Source organism: Oncorhynchus keta, chromosome 26 (assembly GCF_023373465.1).
Source record: "Oncorhynchus keta strain PuntledgeMale-10-30-2019 chromosome 26, Oket_V2, whole genome shotgun sequence".
Lineage (NCBI taxonomy): Eukaryota > Metazoa > Chordata > Actinopteri > Salmoniformes > Salmonidae > Oncorhynchus > Oncorhynchus keta.
Window position 1 is genome coordinate 46,753,263 of NC_068446.1, and position 22,329 is coordinate 46,775,591.

The window sequence follows — 22,329 nt, forward strand, 5'->3', positions numbered from 1 at the left end:
GGGGTACCAGTACAGAGTCAATGTAGAGGCTATATACAGGGTGTTACGGTACAGGGTCAATGTGGAGGCTATATACAGGGTGTTATGGTACAGGGTCAATGTGGAGACTATATACAGGGCATTACGGTACAGAGTCAATGTGGAGACTATATACAGGGTATTACGGTACAGAGTCAATGTGGAGGCTATATACAGGGTATTACGGTACAGAGTCAATGTGGAGGCTATATACAGGGTATTACGGTACAGAGTCAATGTGGAGGCTATATACAGGGTATTACGGTACAGAGTCAGTGTGGAGGCTATATACAGGGTATTACGGTACAGAGTCAATGTGGAGACTATATACAGGGCATTACGGTACAGAGTCAATGTGGAGGCTATATACAGGGTATTACGGTACATAGTCAATGTGGAGGCTATATACAGGGTATTACGGTACAGAGTCAATGTGGAGGCTATATACAGGGTATTACGGTACAGAGTAAATGTGGAGACTATATACAGGGAGTACCAGTACAGAGTCAATGTGGAGACTATATACAGGGGTACCAGTACAGAGTCAATGTGGAGACTATATACAGGGAGTACCAGTACAGAGTCAATGTGAGACTATATACAGGAGTACCAGTACAGAGTCAATGTGGAGACTATATACAGGGGGGTACCAGTACAGAGTCAATGTGGAGACTATATACAGGGAGTACCAGTACAGAGTCAATGTGGAGACTATATACAGGGAGTACCAGTACAGAGTCAATGTGGAGACTATATACAGGAGTACCAGTACAGAGTCAATGTGGAGACTATATACAGGGGGTACCAGTACAGAGTCAATGTGGAGACTATATGGGGGTACCAGTACAGAGTCAATGTGGAGACTATATACAGGGAGTACCGGTACAGAGTCAATGTGGAGGCTATATACAGGGGGTACCAGTACAGAGTCAATGTGGAGGCTATATACAGGGGGTACCAGTACAGAGTCAATGTGGAGACTATATACAGGAGGTACCAGTACAGAGTCAATGTGGAGACTATATACAGGGGTACCAGTACAGAGTCAATGTGGAGGCTATATACAGGGGGTACCAGTACAGAGTCAATGTGGAGACTATATACAGGAGTACCAGTACAAAGTCAATGTGGAGACTATATACAGGGAGTACCAGTACAGAGTCAATGTGGAGACTATATACAGGGGTACCAGTACAGAGTCAATGTGGAGACTATATACAGGGGGTACCAGTACAGAGTCAATGTGGAGACTATATACAGGGGGTACCAGTACAGAGTCAATGTGGAGACTATATACAGGGGGTACCAGTACAGAGTCAATGTGGAGACTATATACAGGGAGTACCAGTACAGAGTCAATGTGGAGACTATATACAGGGGGTACCAGTACAGAGTCAATGTGGAGACTATATACAGGGGGTACCAGTACAGAGTCAATGTGGAGACTATATACAGGGGGTACCAGTACAGAGTCAATGTGGAGACTATATACAGGGGGTACCAGTACAGAGTCAACCTGGAGACTATATACAGGGGTACCAGTACAGAGTCAATGTGGAGACTATATACAGTGGGTACCAGTACAGAGTCAATGTGGAGACTATATACAGGGGGTACCAGTACAGAGTCAATGTGGAGACTATATACAGGGGGTACCAGTACAGAGTCAACCTGGAGACTATATACAGGGGGTACCAGTACAGAGTCAATGTGGAGGCTATATACAGGGTGTACCAGTACAGAGTCAATGTGGAGACTATATACAGGGGGTACCAGTACAGAGTCAATGTGGAGACTATATACAGGAGTACCAGTACAGAGTCAATGTGGAGACTATATACAGGGGGTACCAAACAGAGTCAATGTGGAGACTATATACAGGGGTACCAGTACAGAGTCAATGTGGAGACTATATACAGGGGTACCAGTACAGAGTCAATGTGGAGACTATATACAGGGGGTACCAGTACAGAGTCAATGTGGAGGCTATATACAGAAAATACAGTACAGAGTCAATGTGGAGGCTATATACAGGGTGTTACGGTACAGGGTCAATGTGGAGGCTATATACAGGGTGTTATGGTACAGGGTCAATGTGGAGACTATATACAGGGCATTACGGTACAGAGTCAATGTGGAGACTATATACAGGGTATTACGGTACAGAGTCAATGTGGAGGCTATATACAGGGTATTACGGTACAGAGTCAATGTGGAGGCTATATACAGGGTATTACAGTACAGAGTCAATGTGGAGGCTATATACAGGGTATTACAGTACAGAGTCAATGTGGAGGCTATATACAGGGTATTTTGGTACAGAGTCAGTGTGGAGGCTATATACAGGGTATTACGGTCACAGAGTCAATGTGAGACTATATACAGGGCATTACGGTACAGAGTCAATGTGGAGGCTATATACAGGGTATTACGGTACAGAGTCAATGTGGAGGCTATATACAGGGTATTACGGTACATAGTCAATGTGGAGGCTATATACAGGGTATTACGTAACATAGTCAATGTGGAGGCTATATACAGGGTATTACATTACAGAGTCAATGTGGAGGCTATATACAGGGTATTACGGTACAGAGTCAATGTGGAGGCTATATACAGGGTATTACGGTACAGAGTCAATGTGGAGGCTATATACAGGGTATTACGGTACAGAGTCAATGTGGAGGCTATATACAGGGTATTACGGTACAGAGTCAATGTGGAGGCTATATACAGGGTATTACGGTACAGAGTCAATGTGGAGGCTATATACAGGGTATTACGGTACAGAGTCAATGTGGAGGCTATATACAGGGATAGGTTGTTGTCGGTCATCATGCCTACCATCGTTGTGTCGTCACCAAACCTAATGATGGTGTTGAATTCGTGCTTTGCCACGCAGTCGTGGGTGAACAGGGAGCACAGGAGAGGGACTGAGCACCCACCCCTGAGGGGTCCCCGTGTTGAGGATCAGCATGGCAGTAAGTCCAGGATCCAGTTGCAGAGGGAGGTGTTTAGTCCCAGGATCCTCAGCTTATTGATGAGCTTTGAGGGCACTATGGTGTTGAACACTGAGCTGTAGTTAATGAACAGCATTCTCACATAGGTGTTCCTTTTGTCCAGGTAGGAAAGGGCAGTGTGGAGTGCATTGATTTCACATACACAAAAAGATTCCACCTTGTCTAGTGTATTTTGTTTTGTCGACATTTGGAAAGTTTACCAAGAAATGTGCCTTTTTCCATCAGGTCTGTTGTGTTTAACCTCCTTCAAATGTTGGATAGAAACATGATTACACACACACACACACACACACACACACACACACACACACACACACACACACACACACACACACACACACACACACACACCTGGGTTCAGATAGTGTTGGAAATCTTTTGAATACATTGAGCATTTGGTGTCTGGATTGCCAGTGTTGCTTTAGGCTGATTACAAATAGTATTTGATTTTGAACCCAGGCTTGGGGGTTAGGTCTGTTCCATGTGGTACCCTTTCCATCTTTCTACATGGAACCAAAAAAGGGTTCTACCTGGAACCAAAAAGGGTTCTACCTGGAACCAAAAAGGGTTCTACCTGGAACCAAAAAAGTTTCTACCTGGAACCAAAAAGGGTTCTACCTGGAACCAAGGAACCAAAAAGGGTTCTACCTGGAACCAAAAAGGTTTCTACCTGGAACCAAAAAGGGTTCTACCTGGAACCAAGGAACCAAAAAGGTTTCTACCTGGAACCAAAAAGGGTTCTACCTGGAACCAAGGAACCAAAAAGGTTTCTACCTGGAACCAAAAAGGGTTCTACCTGGAACCAAGGAACCAAAAAGGTTTCTACCTGGAACCAAAAAGGGTTCTACCTGGAACCAAAAAGGGTTCTACCTGGAACCAAAAAAGGTTCTACCTGGAACCAAAAAGGGTTCTACCTGGAACCAAAAAGGGTCCTCCTATGAGGACAGCCGAAGTCAACAGTGCTTCAGTAGAGTGATCAGGGACTTGCAACTATAGGTGTGTCCTACCTATATACACTACCGGTCAACTACAGTTCTCCTTCACAGAAAATACATTACTGCAACACATTCAGCAGAAAATAGCTTTATTTTCATCAGATGGCAACAGAAGTGCAACTCTATTTTGGCTAACAGCCACACCTACGTAAAATTACCTTCCAATCAACTCTATTTTGGCTAACAGCAACACCTACGTAAAATTATCTTACAATCAACACTATTTTGGCTAACAGCCACACCTACGTAAAATTACCTTCCAATCAACTCTATTTTGGCTAACAGCAACACCTACGTAAAATTATCTTACAATCAACACTATTTTGGCTAACAGCCACACCTACGTAAAATTAGCTTACAGTCAACACTATTTTGGCTAACAGCCACACCTACGTAAAATTAGCTTACAATCAACTCTATTTTGGCTAACAGCCACACCTACGTAAAATTAGCTTACAATCAACTCTATTTTGGCTAACAGCCACTCCTACGTAAAATTAGCTTACAATCAACTCTATTTTGGCTAACAGCCACACCTACGTAAAATTAGCTTACAATCAACTCTATTTTGGCTAACAGCCACACCTACGTAAAATTAGCTTACAATCAACTCTATTTTGGCTAACAGCCACTCCTACGTAAAATTAGCTTACAATCAACTTTATTTTGGCTAACAGCCACACCTACGTAAAATTAGCTTACAATCAACTCTATTTTGGCTAACAGCCACACCTACGTAAAATTAGCTTACAATCAACTCTATTTTGGCTAACAGCCACACCTACGTAAAATTACCTTACAATCAACTCTATTTTGGCTAACAGCCACACCTACGTAAAATTAGCTTAAAATGAAAAGCAAGGTATTTTTTTTTACATATCCATAATATATATTTTTAATGTTTATCACAGAAAGAATGTAGCTAGCTACATTTCCTAATGTTTCGCTTGAAGTTCATCTTTGCATTTTACTGTAGAAAAGAGAAAAGGACCCGTTCGTGAATACGGGAATTTGATTGGTCTGACGTGGAGAGCAAAGATTTCTCATCAGAGTAGAGAAGTATAACTGAAGCTCAAAATGAGTCTGAAGCCGTGCAGAAATGACAATAAAGAAGATTTTCAGATTTCAGCAAGATATTTCGTATGCGTTTTGTCTTTTTTTTTTTTAAATGTGCAAAATTATGCATTAATGCGGCCCCTGATACATATAGAATTGTGAGAATTACAATACTTATTGCATCTGCACGTAAGATAATATCATATTGTGAGGTGCCTGGCAATTCCCAGCCCTACTGTCGGTCTGTCACACTAGCCTGGGGACACATAAAGTATGCAAGACACATTTCTCTATGGCAATACTTAGGTCTACTAGAGTGTACTGAGGAAACTCCAGAAATGATCTGTGGGTAAGATCTAGAGGTAAAGGGATATGGGTTTAACAGGAAGGGCCCCTCGGTCGTCCAATCTAATCTAATGCATGTGACACACCAGACCCGATAGCACACAGTACAGCTATGCAGTAGGTTGTGTCCCAAATGGAACACTATTACCTATTTCGGGCACTACTTTAGACCAGGGCCTATAGGGAATAATTGGGTGCCGTGCTGCTTTAGACCAGGGCCTATAGGGAATAATAGGGTGCCATGCTGCTTTAGACCAGGGCCTATAGGGAATAATAGGGTGCCATGCTGCTTTAGACCAGGGCCTATAGGGAATAATAGGGTGCCGTGCTGCTTTAGACCAGGGCCTATAGGGAATAATAGGGTGCCATGCTGCTTTAGACCAGGGCCTATAGGGAATAATAGGGTGCCGTGCTGCTTTAGACCAGGGCCTATAGGGAATAATAGGGTGCCATGCTGCTTTAGACCAGGGCCTATAGGGAATAATAGGGTGCCATGCTGCTTTAGACCAGGGCCTATAGGGAATAATAGGGTGCCGTGCTGCTTTAGACCAGGGCCTATAGGGAATAATAGGGTGCCATGCTGCTTTAGACCAGGGCCTACAGGGAATAATTGGGCGCCATGCTGCTTTAGACCAGGGCCTATAGGGAATAATTGGGCGCCATGCTGCTTTAGACCAGGGCCTATAGGGAATAATAGGGTCCCATGCTGCTTTAGACCAGGGCCTATAGGGAATAATAGGGTCCCATGCTGCTTTAGACCAGGGCCTATAGGGAATAATAGGGTCCCATGCTGCTTTAGACCAGGGCCTATAGGGAATAATAGGGCGCCATGCTGCTTTAGACCAGGGCCTATAGGGAATAATAGGGTCCCATGCTGCTTTAGACCAGGGCCTATAGGGAATAATAGGGTCCCATGCTGCTTTAGACCAGGGCCTATAGGGAATAATAGGGTCCTATGCTGCTTTAGACCAGGGCCTATAGGGAATAATAGGGTGCCGTGCTGCTTTAGACCAGGGCCTACAGGGAATAATAGGGCGCCATGCTGCTTTAGACCAGGGCCTATAGGGAATAATAGGGCGCCATGCTGCTTTAGACCAGGGCCTATAGGGAATAATAGGGTCCCATGCTGCTTTAGACCAGGGCCTATAGGGAATAATTGGGCGCCGTGCTGCTTTAGACCAGGGCCTACAGGGAATAATTGGGCGCTATGCCTGATGAAGCCTTAGTACCTGATTTTTGTTTTGCGTACATGAGAGAGTTGCATTGGTTTTTTGTCGATAGCGAGGGCCTCCATCGACCAATGCGTGTGGCTTTAACTACCTGAGTTTTGCACACTTGAGAGAGCTGCATTGATATTGCGGTCGGTCTGTCGGTCCTGGTAACTTTTCACATCGATATAGTAATTTCTAAGAGTCATATTATTAAACTTAGGCAATTCGAGGTGGACTAGTATGTTGCCAAGTTCGATCATGTCCGCAAAACACCTTTGATTAATTATTTATTATTATTATTATTATTATTTAATTAAAGATTTGTTATAGGTGATAAAATACACCTTTTGAGATGATGGAAGTTTACATCTTGAGGGCTGCTTCCCGAGGGCTGCTTCCTGAGGGCTGCTTCCCGAGGGCTGCTTCCTGAGGGCTGCTTCCTGAGGGCTGCTTGAGGGCTGCTTCCTGAGGGCTGCTTCCTGAGGGCTGCTTCCTGAGGGCTGCTTCCCGAGGGCTGCTTCCTGAGGGCTGCTTCTTGAGGGCTGCTTCTTGAGGGCTGCTTCTTGAGGGCTGCTTCCTGAGGGCTGCTTCTTGAGGGCTGCTTCCAGAGGGCTGCTTCCTGAGGGCTGCTTCCTGAGGGCTGCTTCTTGAGGGCTGCTTCCTGAGGGCTGCTTCCTGAGGGCTGCTTGAGGGCTGCTTCCTGAGGTCTGCTTGAGGGCTGCTTCCTGAGGGCTGCTTCCTGAGGGCTGCTTCTTGAGGGCTGCTTCCTGAGGGCTGCTTCCTGAGGGCTGCTTCCTGAGGGCTGCTTCCTGAGGGCTGCTTCCTGAGTGCTGCTTCTTGAGGGCTGCTTCTTGAGGGCTGCTTCCTGAGGGCTGCTTCTTGAGGGCTGCTTGAGGGCTGCTGCTTGAGGGCTGCTTCTTGAGGGCTGCTTGAGGGCTGCTTCTTGAGGCATGCTTCTTGAGGGCTGCTGCTTGAGGGCTGCTTCTTGAGGGCTGCTTCTTGAGGGCTGCTTCTTGAGGGCTGCTGCTTGAGGGCTGCTTCCTGAGGGCTGCTTCTTGAGGGCTGCTTCCTGAGGGCTTCTTGAGGGCTGCTTCCTGAGGGCTTCTTGGGGGTTGCTTCTTGAGGGCTGCTTGAGGGCTGCTTCTTGAGGGCTGCTTGAGGGCTGCTGCTTGAGGGCTGCTTCCTGAGGGGCTGAGGGCTGCTTGAGGGCTGCTGCTTGAGGGCTGCTTCCTGAGGGCTGCTTGAGGGCTGCTTCCTGAGGGCTGCTTCCTGAGGGCTGCTTGAGGGCTGCTTCCTGAGGGCTGCTTGAGGGCTGCTTCCTGAGGGCTGCTTGAGGGCTGCTGCTTGAGGGCTTACGTCCTGAATGGCACCCTATTACATATATAGTGCACTTCTTTTGACCAGAGCCCTATGTGGGTGCACCTGGCAGAGAGACAGAGAGAGAGACAGAGAGAGAGACAGAGAGAGAGACCGAGAGAGAGAGAGAGAGACAGAGAGAGAGAGACCGAGAGACCGAGAGAGACAGAGAGAGAGACCGAGAGACAGAGAGAGAGAGACAGAGAGAGAGACCGAGAGAGAGACCGAGAGACAGAGAGAGAGAGACAGAGAGAGAGAGACCGAGAGACCGAGAGAGAGACAGAGAGAGAGACAGAGAGAGAGACCGAGAGAGAGACCGAGAGAGAGACCGAGAGACAGACCGAGAGACCGAGAGAGAGACAGAGAGAGAGACAGAGAGAGAGACAGAGAGAGAGACCGAGAGACAGAGAGAGAGAGACAGAGAGAGAGAGACCGAGAGAGAGACCGAGAGACCGAGAGACCGAGAGAGAGACAGAGAGAGAGACCGAGAGACCGAGAGAGAGACAGAGGGAGAGACAGAGGGAGAGACAGAGAGAGAGACAGAGAGAGAGGCCGAGAAAGAGACCGAGAGACCGAGAGACAGAGAGAGAGAGACCGAGAGACCGAGAGAGAGAGACAGAGAGAGAGACAGAGAGAGAGACCGAGAGACCGAGAGAGAGACAGAGAGAGAGACCGAGAGACAGAGAGAGAGAGAGACAGAGAGAGAGAGACAGAGAGAGAGACCGAGAGAGAGACCGAGAGACCGAGAGAGAGACAGAGAGAGAGACCGAGAGAGAGACCGAGAGACCGAGAGAGAGACAGAGAGAGAGACCGAGAGAGAGACCGAGAGACAGAGAGAGAGAGACAGAGAGAGAGAGACCGAGAGACCGAGCGAGACCGAGAGAGACCGAGAGAGAGAGAGAGACCGAGAGAGAGACTGAGAGAGAGACCGAGAGACCGAGAGAGAGACCGAGAGAGAGACAGAGAGAGAGACAGAGAGAGAGACAGAGAGAGAGACCGAGAGACAGAGAGAGAGACCGAGAGAGAGACCGAGAGACCGAGAGAGAGACAGAGAGAGAGAGACAGAGAGAGAGAGACCGAGAGACCGAGAGAGAGACAGAGAGAGAGACCAAGAGACCGAGAGACCGAGAGAGAGACCGAGAGAGACAGAGAGATAGACCGAGAGACAGAGAGAGAGAGACAGAGAGAGAGAGACAGAGAGAGAGATCGAGAGACAGAGACAGAGAGAGCGAGAGAGAGACCGAGAGAGTGACCGAGAGACAGAGAGAGACCGAGAGAGTAACTGAGACAGAGACCGAGAGATACTGTGTTCAGTGATTTGCAATGTATAGCCCATAATGTATAGTCCATTATGTATAATTCACTCTCTCTCTGCGTTAGTGTGTGTGTGTCTGTCTGTCTGATTCTATGCGTGTGTGTGTGTGTATATTGAACCCATAGACCCAAGTCCCTATTACTCTGCAGGAGAAAGCATTAGACATTCTGAGTGAGCAGCAGCTTGGCAGCCAGCAGAACACACACACACACACACACACACACACACACACACACACACACACACACACACACACACACACACACACACACACACACACACACACACACACACACACACACACACACACACACACACACACACACACACACACACAGCAGCTTGGTACCCAGCAGAAATCTCTCTCTTTTACTCTGTTAATATTTCTGAAATGAGCAGCTTGCTTTTGGCTGCTAGACTGAAATGTCTCTGGTATCCATAACATGATCTAAATGAAATAGTTCCTCTGGTCCCGTGGTGTCGTGGACCTGAGCTGAGCTTCACAGGTGGAAACTGGAAAAGGCTGTCTCCTCACCCATAACATAACAGAGAGATTTGTTGAGTCTCGCCTGGCTGGGCGGAGAGGATTGTGGTTGTTCCTGTCCTATGTTTGTATGTTGGACTGTTACTCTTCCCACCATCGTAGCCAGGGGCCTATATATAATAACATAACTTTTGTTCAGTCTCACTGAGGTTATAGGTCAGGTCAGTCTCACTGAGGTTATAGGTCAGGTCAGTCTCACTGAGGTTATAGGTCAGGTCATTCTCACTGAGGTTATAGATCAGGTCATTCTCACTGAGGTTATAGGTCAGGTCAGTCTCACTGAGGTGAGGGGTCAGGTCGGTCTCACTGAGGTTATAGGTCAGGTCAGTCTCACTGAGGTTATAGGTCAGGTCATTCTCACTGAGGTTATAGATCAGGTCATTCTCACTGAGGTTATAGGTCAGGTCAGTCTCACTGAGGTTATAGATCAGGTCAGTCTCACTGAGGTTATAGGTCAGGTCAGTCTCACTGAGGTTATAGGTCAGGTCAGTCTCACTGAGGTTATAGATCAGGTCAGTCTCACTGAGGTTATAGATCAGGTCATTCTCACTGAGGTTATAGGTCAGGTCAGTCTCACTGAGGTTATAGATCAGGTCAGTCTCACTGAGGTTATAGGTCAGGTCAGTCTCACTGAGGTTATAGATCAGGTCAGTCTCACTGAGGTTATAGGTCAGGTCAGTCTCACTGAGGTTATAGGTCAGGTCAGTCTCACTGAGGTTATAGGTCAGGTCAGTCTCACTGAGGTTATAGGTCAGGTCAGTCTCACTGAGGTTATAGGTCAGGTCAGTCTCACTGAGGTTATAGGTCAGGTCAGTCTCACTGAGGTTATAGGTCAGGTCAGTCTCACTGAGGTTATAGGTCAGGTCAGTCTCACTGAGGTTATAGGTCAGGTCAGTCTCACTGAGGTTATAGGTCAGGTCAGTCTCACTGAGGTTATAGGTCAGGTCAGTCTCACTGAGGTTATAGGTCAGGTCAGTCTCACTGAGGTTATAGGTCAGGTCAGTCTCACTGAGGTTATAGGTCAGGTCAGTCTCACTGAGGTTATAGGTCAGGTCAGTCTCACTGAGGTTATAGGTTATAGGTTATAGGTCAGGTCAGTCTCACTGAGGTTATAGGTCAGGTCAGTCTCACTGAGGTTATAGATCAGGTCAGTCTCACTGAGGTTATAGGTCAGGTCAGTCTCACTGAGGTTATAGATCAGGTCAGTCTCACTGAGGTTATAGGTCAGGTCAGTCTCACTGAGGTTATAGATCAGGTCAGTCTCACTGAGGTTATAGGTCAGGTCAGTCTCACTGAGGTTATAGATCAGGTCAGTCTCACTGAGGTTATAGGTCAGGTCAGTCTCACTGAGGTTATAGGTCAGGTGGTTGGTCAGTCTCACTGAGGTTATAGGTCAGGTGTATAAAGCCCCAGGTAACCAGGTAGTAGTCATGGGTGAACAGGAGATTCACACGGTTTTTACTGCTATTCACAAGCCTTTAACCTTGATTACACAACCACAAACAACCACAAACAACCACCATGGCAAATCATCAAGTTATCGTCGTCAATACGCCATCATATCATTTTATTCATTAAATGGGAACATCACTCAACAGTATATCTATGTCTGGACATTACATCATTAGCGCGTTAAAAAAACTGTTTCCAAATTGTTACCTAACAATAGCCAGCAACACAACATAATTAGTTCATATTTATTCCTGAGGCAACAAGCTGGTGATGTTGTTGGATAAGACTTGTAAAGCAGATATGAGTAGGCTGAGGGTTATAAACCTCCCCTAGCTTTCATTGCTATTCCCATCTCACATTGCAATTCTGCACTAGCCTAATGGATAGCCATCAACCCGCTTTCCAAGGAGCTCACAGTTTAGACCAGCGTCAGGTTATATTGTTAGTCCTCTCAGTTCCAGACAGGTTATACTGTTACTCCTCTCAGTTCCAGACAGGTTATACTGTTACTCCTCTCAGTTCCAGACAGGACAGGTTATACTGTTACTCCTCTCAGTTCCAGACAGGTTATACTGTTACTCCTCTCAGTTCCAGACAGGTTATACTGTTACTCCTCTCAGTTCCAGACAGGACAGGTTATACTGTTACTCCTCTCAGTTCCAGACAGGTTATACTGTTACTCCTCTCAGTTCCAGACAGGACAGGTTATACTGTTACTCCTCTCAGTTCCAGACAGGACAGGTTATACTGTTACTCCTCTCAGTTCCAGACAGGACAGGTTATACTGTTACTCCTCTCAGTTCCAGACAGGACAGGTTATACTGTTACTCCTCTCAGTTCCAGACAGGACAGGTTATACTGTTACTCCTCTCAGTTCCAGACAGGACAGGTTATACTGTTACTCCTCTCAGTTCCAGACAGGACAGGTTATACTGTTACTCCTCTCAGTTCCAGACAGGACAGGTTATACTGTTACTCCTCTCAGTTCCAGACAGGACAGGTTATACTGTTACTCCTCTCAGTTCCAGACAGGACAGGTTATACTGTTACTCCTCTCAGTTCCAGACAGGACAGGTTATACTGTTACTCCTCTCAGTTCCAGACAGGACAGGTTATACTGTTAGTCCTCTCAGTTCCAGACAGGACAGGTTATACTGTTACTCCTCTCAGTTCCAGACAGGTTATACTGTTACTCCTCTCAGTTCCGGACAGGACAGGTTATATTGTTACTCCTCTCAGTTCCAGACAGGACAGGTTATACTGTTAGTCCTCTCAGTTCCAGACAGGACAGGTTATACTGTTACTCCTCTCAGTTCCAGACAGGACAGGTTATACTGTTACTCCTCTCAGTTCCAGACAGGTTATACTGTTACTCCTCTCAGTTCCAGACAGGTTATACTGTTACTCCTCTCAGTTCCAGACAGGACAGGTTATACTGTTACTCCTCTCAGTTCCAGACAGGACAGGTTATACTGTTACTCCTCTCAGTTCCAGACAGGACAGGTTATACTGTTACTCCTCTCAGTTCCAGACAGGACAGGTTATACTGTTACTCCTCTCAGTTCCAGACAGGACAGGTTATACTGTTAGTCCTCTCAGTTCCAGACAGGACAGGTTATACTGTTAGTCCTCTCAGTTCCAGACAGGACAGGTTATATTGTTACTCCTCTCAGTTCCAGACAGGACAGGTTATACTGTTACTCCTCTCAGTTCCAGACAGGTTATACTGTTACTCCTCTCAGTTCCAGACAGGACAGGTTATATTGTTACTCCTCTCAGTTCCAGACAGGACAGGTTATACTGTTACTCCTCTCAGTTCCAGACAGGACAGGTTATACTGTTACTCCTCTCAGTTCCAGACAGGACAGGTTATACTGTTAGTCCTCTCAGTTCCAGACAGGACAGGTTATACTGTTACTCCTCTCAGTTCCAGACAGGACAGGTTATACTGTTACTCCTCTCAGGTCCAGACAGGACAGGTTATACTGTTACTCCTCTCAGTTCCAGACAGGACAGGTTATACTGTTACTCCTCTCAGTTCCAGACAGGACAGGTTATACTGTTACTCCTCTCAGTTCCAGACAGGACAGGTTATACTGTTACTCCTCTCAGTTCCAGACAGGACAGGTTATACTGTTACTCCTCTCAGTTCCAGACAGGACAGGTTATAATGTTACTCCTCTCAGTTCCAGACAGGACAGGTTATACTGTTACTCCTCTCAGTTCCAGACAGGACAGGTTATACTGTTACTCCTCTCAGTTCCAGACAGGTTATACTGTTACTCCTCTCAGTTCCAGACAGGACAGGTTATACTGTTACTCCTCTCAGTTCCAGACAGGACAGGTTATACTGTTACTCCTCTCAGTTCCAGACAGGACAGGTTATACTGTTACTCCTCTCAGTTCCAGACAGGACAGGTTATACTGTTACTCCTCTCAGTTCCAGACAGGACAGGTTATACTGTTACTCCTCTCAGTTCCAGACAGGACAGGTTATACTGTTACTCCTCTCAGTTCCAGACAGGACAGGTTATACTGTTAGTCCTCTCAGTTCCAGACAGGACAGGTTATACTGTTACTCCTCTCAGTTCCAGACAGGTTATACTGTTACTCCTCTCAGTTCCGGACAGGACAGGTTATATTGTTACTCCTCTCAGTTCCAGACAGGACAGGTTATACTGTTAGTCCTCTCAGTTCCAGACAGGACAGGTTATACTGTTACTCCTCTCAGTTCCAGACAGGACAGGTTATACTGTTACTCCTCTCAGTTCCAGACAGGTTATACTGTTACTCCTCTCAGTTCCAGACAGGTTATACTGTTACTCCTCTCAGTTCCAGACAGGACAGGTTATACTGTTACTCCTCTCAGTTCCAGACAGGACAGGTTATACTGTTACTCCTCTCAGTTCCAGACAGGACAGGTTATACTGTTACTCCTCTCAGTTCCAGACAGGACAGGTTATACTGTTACTCCTCTCAGTTCCAGACAGGACAGGTTATACTGTTAGTCCTCTCAGTTCCAGACAGGACAGGTTATACTGTTAGTCCTCTCAGTTCCAGACAGGACAGGTTATATTGTTACTCCTCTCAGTTCCAGACAGGACAGGTTATACTGTTACTCCTCTCAGTTCCAGACAGGTTATACTGTTACTCCTCTCAGTTCCAGACAGGACAGGTTATATTGTTACTCCTCTCAGTTCCAGACAGGACAGGTTATACTGTTACTCCTCTCAGTTCCAGACAGGACAGGTTATACTGTTACTCCTCTCAGTTCCAGACAGGACAGGTTATACTGTTAGTCCTCTCAGTTCCAGACAGGACAGGTTATACTGTTACTCCTCTCAGTTCCAGACAGGACAGGTTATACTGTTACTCCTCTCAGTTCCAGACAGGTTATACTGTTACTCCTCTCAGTTCCAGACAGGTTATACTGTTACTCCTCTCAGTTCCAGACAGGACAGGTTATACTGTTACTCCTCTCAGGTCCAGACAGGACAGGTTATACTGTTACTCCTCTCAGTTCCAGACAGGACAGGTTATACTGTTACTCCTCTCAGTTCCAGACAGGACAGGTTATACTGTTACTCCTCTCAGTTCCAGACAGGACAGGTTATACTGTTACTCCTCTCAGTTCCAGACAGGACAGGTTATACTGTTTCTCCTCTCAGTTCCAGACAGGACAGGTTATACTGTTACTCCTCTCAGTTCCAGACAGGACAGGTTATACTGTTACTCCTCTCAGTTCCAGACAGGACAGGTTATAATGTTACTCCTCTCAGTTCCAGACAGGACAGGTTATACTGTTACTCCTCTCAGTTCCAGACAGGACAGGTTATACTGTTACTCCTCTCAGTTCCAGACAGGACAGGTTATAATGTTACTCCTCTCAGTTCCAGACAGGACAGGTTATACTGTTACTCCTCTCAGTTCCAGACAGGACAGGTTATACTGTTACTCCTCTCAGTTCCAGACAGGTTATACTGTTACTCCTCTCAGTTCCAGACAGGACAGGTTATACTGTTACTGATACTGTAGGACAGGTCTATGTATCTGGTGTGGTACTGTAGGACAGGTCTGTGTATCTGGTATGGTACTGTAGGACAGGTCTGTGTAGGACAGGTCTGTGTATCTGGTATGATACTGTAGGACAGGTCTGTGTATCTGGTGTGGTACTGTAGGACAGGTCTGTGTAGGACAGGTCTGTGTATCTGGTATGATACTGTAGGACAGGTCTGTGTATCTGGTATGGTACTGTAGGACAGGTCTGTGTATCTGGTATGGTACTGTAGGACAGGTCTGTGTAGGACAGGTCTGTGTATCTGGTATGGTACTGTAGGACAGGTCTGTGTATCTGGTATGGTACTGTAGGACAGGTCTGTGTATCTGGTATGGTACTGTAGGACAGGTCTGTGTATCTGGTATGGTACTGTAGGACAGGTCTGTGTATCTGGTATGGTACTGTAGGCCAGGTCTGTGTAGGACAGGTCTGTGTATCTGGTGTGGTACTGTAGGACAGGTCTGTGTATCTGGTATGGTACTGTAGGACAGGTCTGTGTATCTGGTATGGTACTGTAGGACAGGTCTGTGTATCTGGGGTCAACATAACTTTGGTCAGTCTGAATAGCTCATATCTGCCCCTGGGGCTGAAGGCAGACCCTGCTCACATGACCCAGAGCAGAATCGTCAGGTTTCTATATTTCATATTTATTTCACCCTTCGGTCGTGTGTTGAACTTTCAAACAGTTATACTTCCTCTTCAATCCCACACAGACTTAATTAAAGAGGTTTTATAGGAAGGTCCATGCATGTTCCCTGTATGTGTCTTTAGTTCTAGCTCAGTGAGATGTATGTACAGCAGCATGCCAACGCACAGCGACTGTCATCATACTGCCATTCAAGTTGTTTTCATTTCAATTGTGTTCATTTCATTGTTATTCATGTAAAAAAAAGAGAAAAAGAAGAAAGAAAGGTATTTATTTCATGGCAAATTAATGAGAGGAAAATGCCAGAGCACGCAAGCTATCACCTCTTATTAATTACATGTGTTGGAGTTAGTTGGGTTTTAATTGGCCCCTGTCTGTATCCACAAATGGCACTGTAATCCCTATGGGCCATGTTCAAATGTAGTGTAGGTAGGGCTGAGCGATTAACCCAAAATGTTTTTTATTTTTTAAATATTTTTTTTTTAAACGTTTGGTTCAATTATTTGAATTCCATTTCTTTCTGGGTTTTTTTTTCTGTGAGTTCAATGCGCACATTTCACAATTTCCCCAGAGATAAATCAGATCCAGCCTGAAAAAAATACAAATAAAATAAAATAAAATAAAAGATCCAGCCTGAACTGTGTGCTGTAGTAGGGAGTTGTAGTTTCTCTAGAGATAAATCAGATCCAGACTGAACTGTGTGATGTAGTAGGGAGTTGTAGTTTCTCTAGAGATAAATCAGATCCAGACTGAACTGTGTGATGTAGTAGGGAGTTGTAGTTTCTCTAGAGATAAATCAGATCCAGACTGAACTGTGTGATGTAGTAGGGAGTTGTAGTTTCTCTAGAGATAAATCAGATCCAGACTGAACTGTGTGATGTAGTAGGGAGTTGTAGTTTCTCTAGAGATAAATCAGATCCAGACTGAACTGTGTGATGTAGTAGGGAGTTGTAGTTTCTCTAGAGATAAATCAGATCCAGACTGAACTGTGTGATGTAGTAGGGAGTTGTAGTTTCTCTAGAGATGAATCAGATCCAGACTGAACTGTGTGATGTAGTAGGGAGTTGTAGTTTCTCTAGAGATAAATCAGATCCAGACTGAACTGTGTGATGTAGTAGGGAGTTGTAGTTTCTCTAGAGATAAATCAGATCCAGACTGAACTGTGTGATGTAGTAGGGAGTTGTAGTTTCTCTAGAGATGAATCAGATCCAGACTGAACTGTGTGATGTAGTAGGGAGTTGTAGTTTCTCTAGAGATGAATCAGATCCAGACTGAACTGTGTGATGTAGTAGGGAGTTGTAGTTTCTCTAGAGATGAATCAGATCCAGACTGAACTGTGTGATGTAGTAGGGAGTTGTAGTTTCTCTAGAGATAAATCAGATCCAGACTGAACTGTGTGATGTAGTAGGGAGTTGTAGTTTCTCTAGAGATGAATCAGATCCAGACTGAACTGTGTGATGTAGTAGGGAGTTGTAGTTTCTCTAGAGATGAATCAGATCCAGACTGAACTGTGTGATGTAGTAGGGAGTTGTAGTTTCTCTAGAGATAAATCAGATCCAGACTGAACTGTGTGATGTAGTAGGGAGTTGTAGTTTCTCTAGAGATAAATCAGATCCAGACTGAACTGTGTGATGTAGTTGGGAGTTGTAGTTTCTCTAGAGATAAATCAGATCCAGACTGAACTGTGTGATGTAGTAGGGAGTTGTAGTTTCTCTAGAGATAAATCAGATCCAGACTGAACTGTGTGATGTAGTAGGGAGTTGTAGTTTCTCTAGAGATAAATCAGATCCAGACTGAACTGTGTGATGTAGTAGGGAGTTGTAGTTTCTCTAGAGATAAATCAGATCCAGACTGAACTGTGTGATGTAGTAGGGAGTTGTAGTTTCTCTAGAGATAAATCAGATCCAGACTGAACTGTGTGATGTAGTAGGGAGTTGTAGATTCTCTAGAGATGAATCAGATCCAGACTGAACTGTGTGATGTAGTAGGGAGTTGTAGTTTCTCTAGAGATAAATCAGATCCAGACTGAACTGTGTGATGTAGTAGGGAGTTGTAGTTTCTCTAGAGATAAATCAGATCCAGACTGAACTGTGTGATGTAGTAGGGAGTTGTAGTTATCTCACATGTTGACCAGACCGCACATATGTTGATTTTGTTCATCTTTCAATCACCCACGTGGGTATATGCTCCTAAAAACCAATGAGGACATGGCACACGGGTATATGCTACTAAAAACCAATGAGGAGATGGCACGTGGGTGGGTATATGCTCCTAAAAACCAATGAGGAGATGGCACGTGGGTGGGTATATGCTCCTAAAAACCAATGAGGAGATGGCACGTGGGTGGGTATATGCTCCTAAAAACCAATGAGGAGATGGCACGTGGGTGGGTATATGCTCCTAAAAACCAATGAGGAGATGGCACGTGGGTGGGTATATGCTCCTAAAAACCAATGAGGACATGGCACACGGGTATATGCTCCTAAAAACCAATGAGGACATGGCACACGGGTATATGCTCCTAAAAACCAATGAGGACATGGCACACGGGTATATGCTCCTAAAAACCAATGAGGACATGGCACACGGGTATATGCTACTAAAAACCAATGAGGACATGGCACACGGGTATATGCTCCTAAAAACCAATGAGGAGATGGGAGAGGCAGGATTTGCAGTGTGTCAAGCATCACAAATAGAGCCAAGGTCTATAAACTGACCTCAAGAAGCACAAATGGCTCAGTGCTAGTTTAGGCTAATAGCATTAAGGTGCTACATATATAATAGCGTACCAGCGCTACTTTGGGCTGATAGCATTAAGGTGCTACTTATATAATAGGGTACCAGCGCTAGTTTGAGCTGATAGCATTAAGGTGCTACATATATAATAGGGTACCAGCGCTAGTTTGGGCTGATAGCATTAAGGTGCTACATATATAATAGGGTACCAGCGCTAGTTTGGGCTGATAGCATTAAGGTGCTACATATATAATAGGGTACCAGCGCTAGTTTGGGCTGATAGCATTAAGGTGCTACATATATAATAGGGTACCAGCGCTAGTTTGGGCTGATAGCATTAAGGTGCTACATATATAATAGGGTACCAGCGCTAGTTTGGGCTGATAGCATTAAGGTGCTACATATATAATAGGGTACCAGCGCTAGTTTGGGCTGATAGCATTAAGGTGCTACATATATAATAGGGTACCAGCGCTAGTTTGGGCTGATAGCATTAAGGTGCTACATATATAACAGGGTGCCATTTCAGATGTAGTTAGTTCTGTTTTAATTGGCACTGATTTCCTAGCTGTGGTATCGAGGGCAGGGGAGGAGGTTTAATTGGCACTGATTTCCTAGCTGTGGTATCGAGGGCAGGGGAGGAGGTTTAATTGTTGACTGAGTGATTGCTGTAATGGCTCATTTATTTGCCTGTGTGTGTGTGCATGTGTGTGTGGATATAGTAAGCGATCCCTCGTAATGACCTGTGTTGAATAAGCTGGTGTGCTGTCGATTCTTTTATTATTTTTTTTATTTCACCTTTATTTAACCAGGTAGGCTAGTTGAGAACAAGTTCTCATTTGCAACTGCGACCTGGCCAAGATAAAGCATAGCAGTGTGAACAGACAACACAGAGTTACACATGGAGTAAACAATTAACAAGTCAGTAACAACACAGTAGAAAAAAAGGGGAGTCTATATACATTGTGTGCAAAAGGCATGAGGAGGTAGGCGAATAATTACAATTTTGCAGATTAACACTGGAGTGATAAATGATCAGATGGTCATGTACAGGTAGAGATATTGGTGTGCAAAAGAGCAGAAAAGTAAATAAATAAAAACAGTATGGGGATGAGGTACGTAAAAATGGGTGGGCTATTTACCGATAGACTATGTACAGCTGCAGCGATCGGTTAGCTGCTCGGATAGCTGATGTTTGAAGTTGGTGAGGGAGACAAAAGTCTCCAACTTCAGCGATTTTTGCAATTCGTTCCAGTCACAGGCAGCAGAGAACTGGAACGAAAGGCGGCCAAATGAGGTGTTGGCTTTAGGGATGATCAGTGAGATACACCTGCTGGAGCGCGTGCTACGGATGGGTGTTGCCATCGTGACCAGTGAACTGAGATACCCCTTCACACCCCTTACTAGAAGTTGGGATCCTTAACGTTAAGAATATTCCTTTACCGAAAAACAAAAACAAAAAAAAAATACAAATATAAAATCACAGTGCAGTTATCACATGTCATATTTTGTTCCATGTCATACTCTAAGTTCTAAATAACACAAGACAGGAAGGGGCGGGCTTTATGCTACTGTGGTGAATTTGGGAGGGATGCAGGACAAGACATCCAGAGAGATCCAGATTACCAGGACAATATGTGTACAGTTCTTTCTGCCTGCCCTCTCTCTCTCTCTCTCTCTCTCTCTCTCTCTCTCTCTCTCTCTCTCTCTCTCTCTCTCTCTCTCTCTCTCTCTCTCTCTCTCTCTCTCTCTCTCTCTCTCTCTCTCTCTCTCTCTCTCTCTCTCTCTCTCTCTCTCTCTCTCTCCCTCGCGCTGGTATGCCTGCTCTTTCTCTATGCTAATGATGCGAGTGTGTGTGTGTGTTTTCAGTCTTTGTTCTGTTGTGTGTAGAATATCCTCTAGACAATTCATTGACGATAGGCCCTGCTTTACTGAAGATCAAATCAAATCAAATGTATTTATATAGCCCTTCGTACATCAGCTGATATCTCAAAGTGCTGTACAGAAACCCAGCCTGAAACCCCAAACAGCAAGCAATGCAGGTGTAGAAGCACGGTGGCTAGGAAAAACTCCCTAGAAAGGCCAAAACCTAGGAAGAAACCTAGAGAGGAACCAGGCTATGAGGGGTGGGCCAGTCCTCTTCTGGCTGTGCCGGGTGGAGATTATAAACCTAGAGAGGAACCAGGCTATGAGGGGTGGGCCAGTCCTCTTCTGGCTGTGCCGGGTGGAGATTATAAACCTAGAGAGGAACCAGGCTATGTGGGGTGGCCAGTCCTCTTCTGGCTGTGCCGGGTGGAGATTATAAACCTAGAGAGGAACCAGGCTATGAGGGATGGGCCAGTCCTCTTCTGGCTGTGCCGGGTGGAGATTATAAACCTAGAGAGGAACCAGGCTATGAGGGGTGGCCAGTCCTCTTCTGGCTGTGCCGGGTGGAGATTATAAACCTAGAGAGGAACCAGGCTATGAGGGGTGGGCCAGTCCTCTTCTGGCTGTGCCGGGTGGAGATTATAAACCTAGAGAGGAACCAGGCTATGAGGGGTGGCCAGTCCTCTTCTGGCTGTGCCGGGTGGAGATTATAAACCTAGAGAGGAACCAGGCTATGTGGGGTGGCCAGTCCTCTTCTGGCTGTGTCGGGTGGAGATTAGAAACCTAGAGAGGAACCAGGCTATGAGGGGTGGGCCAGTCCTCTTCTGGCTGTGCCGGGTGGAGATTATAAACCTAGAGAGGAACCAGGCTCTGAGGGGTGGGCCAGTCCTCTTCTGGCTGTGCCGGGTGGAGATTATAAACCTAGAGAGGAACCAGGCTATGAGGGGTGGGCCAGTCCTCTTCTGGCTGTGCCGGGTGGAGATTATAAACCTAGAGAGGAACCAGGCTATGAGGGGTGGCCAGTCCTCTTCTGGCTGTGCCGGGTGGAGATTATAAACCTAGAGAGGAACCAGGCTATGTGGGGTGGCCAGTCCTCTTCTGGCTGTGTCGGGTGGAGATTAGAAACCTAGAGAGGAACCAGGCTATGAGGGTGGGCCAGTCCTCTTGGCTGGCCGGGTGGAGATTATAAACCTAGAGAGGAACCAGGCTCTGAGGGGTGGGCCAGTCCTCTTCTGGCTGTGCCGGGTGGAGATTATAAACCTAGAGAGGAACCAGGCTATGAGGGTGGGCCAGTCCTCTATCTGGCTGAGGGGTGGGCCAGTCCTCTTCTGGCTGTGCCGGGTGGAGATTATAAACCTAGAGAGGAACCAGGCTATGAGGGTGGGCCAGTCCTCTTCTGGCTGTGCCGGGTGGAGATTATAAACCTAGAGAGGAACCAGGCTATGAGGGGTGGGCCAGTCCTCTTCTGGCTGTGCCGGGTGGAGATTATGACAGAACATGGCCAAGATGCGAGACATAGCCAGATACAGAAGTCCATAGAGGGCTTTTGATTTCCGATACATAAGTCTAGTGCACGGTTCTGGCTCCGTCCCTCGGGTGACCGACCTGCCTATGCCGCGCCCCCTGACCCCCTGGCCCCTCCCCTCAGGTGTTTGTGTTTTGGAAGTAAGGAAACAAATCAGTCTCCTCCAAAAATACTGAAGTTTAGG

The 22,329-nt window shown here is 46.0% G+C and overlaps 1 long non-coding RNA gene across 3 annotated transcripts; it reads right to left on the bottom strand.

Moving 5' to 3' along the window:
- Positions 1–20,701: 20,701 nt before the first annotated feature.
- On the bottom strand, positions 20,702–22,104 carry LOC127912245 (uncharacterized). 3 transcript variants are annotated; one of them, XR_008081627.1, is made up of 3 exons: positions 21,542–21,729; positions 21,131–21,335; positions 20,702–20,993 (listed from the first exon to the last, which is right to left on the bottom strand). It is a non-coding gene; the product is annotated as an uncharacterized LOC127912245 (long non-coding RNA). The 3 variants fall into 3 exon arrangements; XR_008081628.1 differs by lacking the exon at positions 20,702–20,993 and adding an exon at positions 22,045–22,104 and having other exon boundaries at positions 21,095–21,335; positions 21,542–21,678; XR_008081626.1 differs by lacking the exon at positions 20,702–20,993 and adding an exon at positions 21,404–21,472 and having other exon boundaries at positions 21,095–21,335.
- Positions 22,105–22,329: the final 225 nt, after the last annotated feature.